Raw genomic sequence first — 6,000 nt, forward strand, 5'->3', positions numbered from 1 at the left:
AATGGTTTTGTCTTAAGATTTTTAGTGTCTTCTGGTACAAGTTACCTAGACATAAATGGTTAGGGTTGATTCTGATCGAATGTTGGGAAAATTACTTGAGGGCCATGGTTGAAATCCAGCTTGTCTGGACAGCCATTGCATGACAGTCTCAATTTTTGAAGAACTTCTTCAGGAGATAACATTCACTAGAAAAACCTCAGTAAGTAAATCCATGTGGTATTGGTAATTAATTTAAAAAAGTGAAGTGAATTTCATGATTAACTGATTATGACATTTCAATTATGCAATGGAGTGACATTACGGGGGATGTTATAAAAATTAAGTTGTATTGGGGAGAGTGAAATTGGCTTCTACTTTGTTTCATTTGCAATTCGTAAATATTAATATGCTTTTCAATGAATTTACCCTACAAAATATGTATGACTATTCCCATGAAACGTGTGGTGATATGATCCCTAATTTCAAGGGAGACTGGAATAACTTAAATTTGCTGTCTCTGGTGTAACTTTGTGGAATTAACACAACATATTGAAATGAAATTAGTAACTTTGTAATTCCATGCACACTTTTAGAACACGACCTAGGTTTTGACGTTGGACATCGTCATCAGGTGGTCCTCAAAGAAGACAAGTTTGTACCTTCAGAGCAGGGGAGAGGGAGGATTGGTCAGGGTGGGAGGGAAAGGGTAAAGTGATTAAAAGGTAGATGGGAGGGAAAGGGAAGTACAGCTTTTGGTGCCAATCATTGACTCTTAATGGGAGTTTGTTTGGTAGATCCATGTGGGGAGAACTGGATGTTAAAGAAGGATAGATCTAGGATGAGGGAGTGGGAGGGATACAAAATTTCAGTAGCAAGTTCATCCTTGCAATGGACATGAAATAAACTGCCGGCAAAAATCCTAGGGAGAACTAATTAAAATTTTTTTTAAACTTCTTCACAATATACAGCAATGTCAATAGTTTTACTAAAATAATCTTTACAGTAGCCTCGTTCATTTACCATCTATATACATTTTGTGACACCATTTATTTATATGTTAATGAAAGAAAACTACTGTGCCATCTGGTTAAGGTCTTCCTGCCACCTCTTGGCAAACTTGAATGTGAAGTTCACTTCACGTTCTAATTTGCCAAGAGATGGCAGGATCCCACCAGGCTTTTCAGACCACAGGCTATGTATTAGACTGTGATAATGCTTAGTGGCAGAGTTTCCTCGTTTTAATAGCTGCATAGTTGGAGTTATTTTTTCATTTTTAACCAGTAATATCTATTTTTGTTTTCTATTACATAAAATTTGCACCAGCATGGTCTGCCGAACCCCCTTTGTCTTTTACCACTCGGGCAAAGCATTTCTGGGTTGAACTCTGGGCTCTGGACACTCTCTAATTTACCCGGGTGGGATTACTTGACCATTCTGATTTGTCAGGTTTCTGTTTGGCCTGGAATACCACAAAAAAGAAACTTAACACCATTACCTCAATGCATGGATTTCAGTTGATACAAGGCTTAATAAGAGATAAGCTATCAATCCAATTTACTGGTTAATTACTATTTTTGGTTAAAATGCCTCACATTTTTGTGTAAAATTATGGTGTAATATTTGCCAAATGGATTTTCGGGTACTTAATCTCCAAATTTTCAATCTCAAATCTGATATACTGATAAGAATTATCAGTCAACAGGGGAAGAAAAATTTGGAGGCATCCTGTTGGAAAACCAATTTGAAATCTGTAAGAACAGAGGTATGAGTGAGGCTATATTTTGTCCAAGGATTATTTTGATAAGGTTTGTTACTGTTATTTCTAATTTTAATAAACCAATATTTACCATGATTACTCAGTGCTGTGGATTCTTTTCAATGGAAATTAATTTTTTAATATTTCTTTCTTGACCAACGTTTGTTCAAAACACTGATTATATGATTTCACTAAGTACAGGCAATTAATATTGCTTTATTTTGTTTTCTGATTAATTCTAAATGGAATTTTTAGGCAATAGGGCTCCCCAGCATTTTGTGTTTTCATATTCAAGACTTTTTGCGCCATGTCCTAGTATGCATGTATCACCTGTTTTCCCAGATGAAATCCAAAAACAGCAATCATCATGCCATTTGGACTTTCTGTATTCATTGTTTGGTCTAAGAAACCCAGCTCAGACCTTACAAAGGTTCATCAAAGAAGTGTTTAAGGGCTCGGACCATTCATATGCATGTCTAGATGGTCATATACGTGGGGACTTGGTAGCCCAGGGAAGAGTGTCCAGACTACTGACTGGAGTATGTACGTTCGATGCTGGGCATACCTCTCTGAGTATCCTCAACTTCACCAGAAGCATGTCATTTATCGGGTACCAGAACTCATTGAATATAGATAGATAGATAGTTTTGTTCGCCATAGAACAATACATAATTGTATGGGCTTCGTCAAAAATTCAATTACATCAATTGTATACAGGTTCTTAGGAATAATAATGTACATGACATATATGAGTATTAAGGATTTAAAAAAGTTGAATTTCCTACATTGGCTCTTTCTGTGTACTCTTGGACGCTATAAAAAACATTATTTAAAAAGAAATGTTTTAACATTTTTTTGAATTTATTTTCTTGGGGGAGTATTCGTTTTAACTCTTCAGAAAGCCGATTAAACAGTAGTCTTCCTGAAACTTCTGGGGTTTTTTTTAGTACTGCTACTCTGCAATGGCCATTATGAAGATTTTCCTTGCCCCTGGTGTCGTACTTGTGAACGTCCCTATTTCTGATCAGTGAAGGTGTTTTCGTGCAGGCATACAATATCACATTATACATATATATACTGGGAATGGTCATGATTTTGTGACATTTGAAATACTCCCTGCAGGATTTTCTTGCATTTAGTTTAAATATAACCCTTAACGCACGTTTTTGAAGTGTGAGTATTCTATTGATGTTTCCATGTGCTGAACTCCCCCAGCAGACAATGCCATATCGAGCTATGGACTCAAATATACCATGATATACTGGGATTAATACTTCTGTATTACAATAGTTGGCAAGATTTTTTAAAAGGAATAGGGCTGAACATAATTTTTTACTACATTTTTCCATTTGGAACCTCCAGCTTAACTTGTTGTCTATTTCTAAACCCAATAAAGTGGTATGTTCTAACTCGGAAATCAATTGGTTTTCTATTTCTACAGAAATATTCGACTGAAGGTCTCTATTACTAAATACCAAGTAAACTGTTTTTCTTGCATTTAGTTGTAAATTATTTACATGCAGCCATTGAGCGACTGAATTCGCCATAGCATACATGTCTATTTCTAATTGAGATGATTTAGTATGACCTGCTGTTAGACTTATGTCATCTGCATAGATGCAGTTTCACTGCATGCACACTAATGTGCATGCAATCACTGCATGCAGTTTCTACACTTTTATTTTTTGTGAAGCCATGCTGTGACTGAGAAAGAACTTTATTTTTTATGAGGAATTTTAATAGTCTTTCTTCCATCAATTTTTCAAGTATTTTTGAAATACACGAAATTAGTGAGATTGGCCTGTAATTATTCAGTTGGTCTTTGGCTCCCTTTTTGTGTAGTGGAATAACTTTGGTTATTTTTAATTCTTCAGGAAATTGCCCAGTTAGAAACGATTCATTGGCTATATTGGTAATAGGTAAAGTGAAGGATTCTTGACAAAGTTTTATTAGATAATTTGATATGCCATCATGCCCACTGGATTTTTTGTTTTTTAGTTTCTTGATTACATTTCTGACTTCATTTTCTGTGGTGGGATTTAAGTAAATTGATTCACTAATGTACATTAATTTTTCTATGCTATCATTTAGAATGTTTTTCTGCGCTGTTGTTTCGCCAATGATATCTACGAAGAAATTATTGAATTCATTTGCCACATTTTGAGGATCTCTAATTTCTTTTCCATCAATTGTTATTGAGAAGCATTTATTTTTCGCGGGCTCTGATATTTTACTGGAATTTTCATTATTTACTACAGACCACAACGCTTTTGTTTGATTGGTAGAATTCGAAATAATTTGTTGGACATGGTCATTTTTTGCTTTCCTAAGCAGCATCCTGTACTCGGACTTCATTTTATTTCTTAAGGGTACCAGACTGGCATCCACTTTACTAGCCTTAGTTAAGTAGTTAAGCCTATTTCTAGCAGTCAGAACCTCATTTGTTATCCAGTTATATCCTTTATTTGCGGATTTATTTTTTATGGCTAGCTTTTTCAATGGGAAACAAATATCCCAGTAGTACTCAATAATTGATTGAAATTCTTTGAACTTGTTTGTAACTAGAGTTGCATTTAGTACTGCTGCCCAGTCAACACTCTTCAACTCCCATTTAAATAGATTCATATTTTCCTGTGAGTATTTACGTGTGTACACTGTATCTGTGTTTCTGTCACTTCTATCTGTTAGAGTGTGTGCGTTAAATTCAATAATTTGTGCATGATGGTCTGAGATAGTAGTTTCCAAAACTAGAGATTTGAAGTTATGCTCTGGTAGATTTGTAGCTATGTTGTCAATAACAGTTTCTGAGTGAGATGACTCTCTGGTTGGGGTAAAAATAGTTAGCTGAACTCTGTAGCAGAGAAGTATTTCTTTTAGCTTTTGAGTAGAGCTGTTATCTTTTGAGACATCTATATTCAGGTCCCCAGCAATGATAATTTTATTGTTTTTCTTGACAACTTTCTCAAGTATTTTATCCATTTTTTTGAGGAATTCATCGACTGGTGAACTTGGAGATCTGTACAGACCAATAAAAAAATAAGTTTCATATATTAGCAGATGGGCTATATCACAATTAGCCCACCCCATATTGAGTTTCACAACAGCACCACATGTGCGATATACCTATAATTAAAGTCTCGTAGACTTGGAAATCATGAAATACTAAATTAATAAATATATATGTTTAAAAATATGATGTGTATATGTACATGCACACACACACATAAATGTACATATAGGGTGCAGGAACATAACTTCCTTTTTTCAAAAGCAAAATGCTTCCAAAAAACAAAGTTATGTTGCCGCACTCTGAATATATAATTATATATATATATATATATATATAATTATATGTGTGTGTATTTTTTTTACTGGTTAAGGTAGGTTTTTGGATGGACACAACTACCAAAAAAATATTTAATTACTCCTAACAAAAAAAATCCATCATCCTACTCTATGACAGGTCCCTCTTCATCTCTGAGTACTTTCTTCCTCCCTTCATCCCGTCCAACATCCCTATCCTGTTCCTTCTCTTTCCTCGTTTGCCTAACATTCTCCCCTCAATTACAGTCTTCTACATCCCACTGCCGGTCAACACCCCCCTCATCCACTTTTCCTGCCTCCATAGGATTTCTCCCAACAAACCCCTCTCTTCGCCCACCATACCAAGTACTTCCTCGTTTGTTTTCTTCTCTGTCCATTTCACCTTCTCCATTCTTCTCCACCGTCACATTTCAAAAGCCTCCAGTCTACGTCTATCCTCCTGCTTCAATGACCACGTTTCCGCGCCGTACATAGCTACGCTCCATATCAAAGTTTTTACGAGTCTTCTCTTAACATCCTTACTCAGCATCCCCGTTATCAACTCCCTCCTCCTTGTGAAAGCCTCTTTGCCTAGCGCAATTCTTCTCCTTACGTCCCTACTACTTTGACCGTGTTGGTCCAAAACACTACCGAGATACATTAACTGTTCTACCTGCTCTAGTTTTTGCCCTCCTATCTTAATGTTTAGCTTATTCTTTTTCTTTCTAGAAAATCGCATAACCTTTGTTTTATTAATATTGATTTTCATTCCATACCTGTCGCACTGAATTTCCAATTCACTCAGCAATGCTTGCAGCCCCTTGGCTGACTGACAAACTAAAGCTTGGTCATCAGCAAACCTAACTGATTTTACGAATTCCCCGCCCACTTTCATTCCTACCTCCAGTTCTTCCCATGTCTCTTTAATCATTTCCTCTGCATACAGGTTGAACAGCAACGGT

This window comes from Hetaerina americana, unplaced genomic scaffold (assembly GCF_022747635.1).
Source record: "Hetaerina americana unplaced genomic scaffold, ioHetAmer1.1.p SCAF_100, whole genome shotgun sequence".
Taxonomy (NCBI): domain Eukaryota; kingdom Metazoa; phylum Arthropoda; class Insecta; order Odonata; family Calopterygidae; genus Hetaerina; species Hetaerina americana.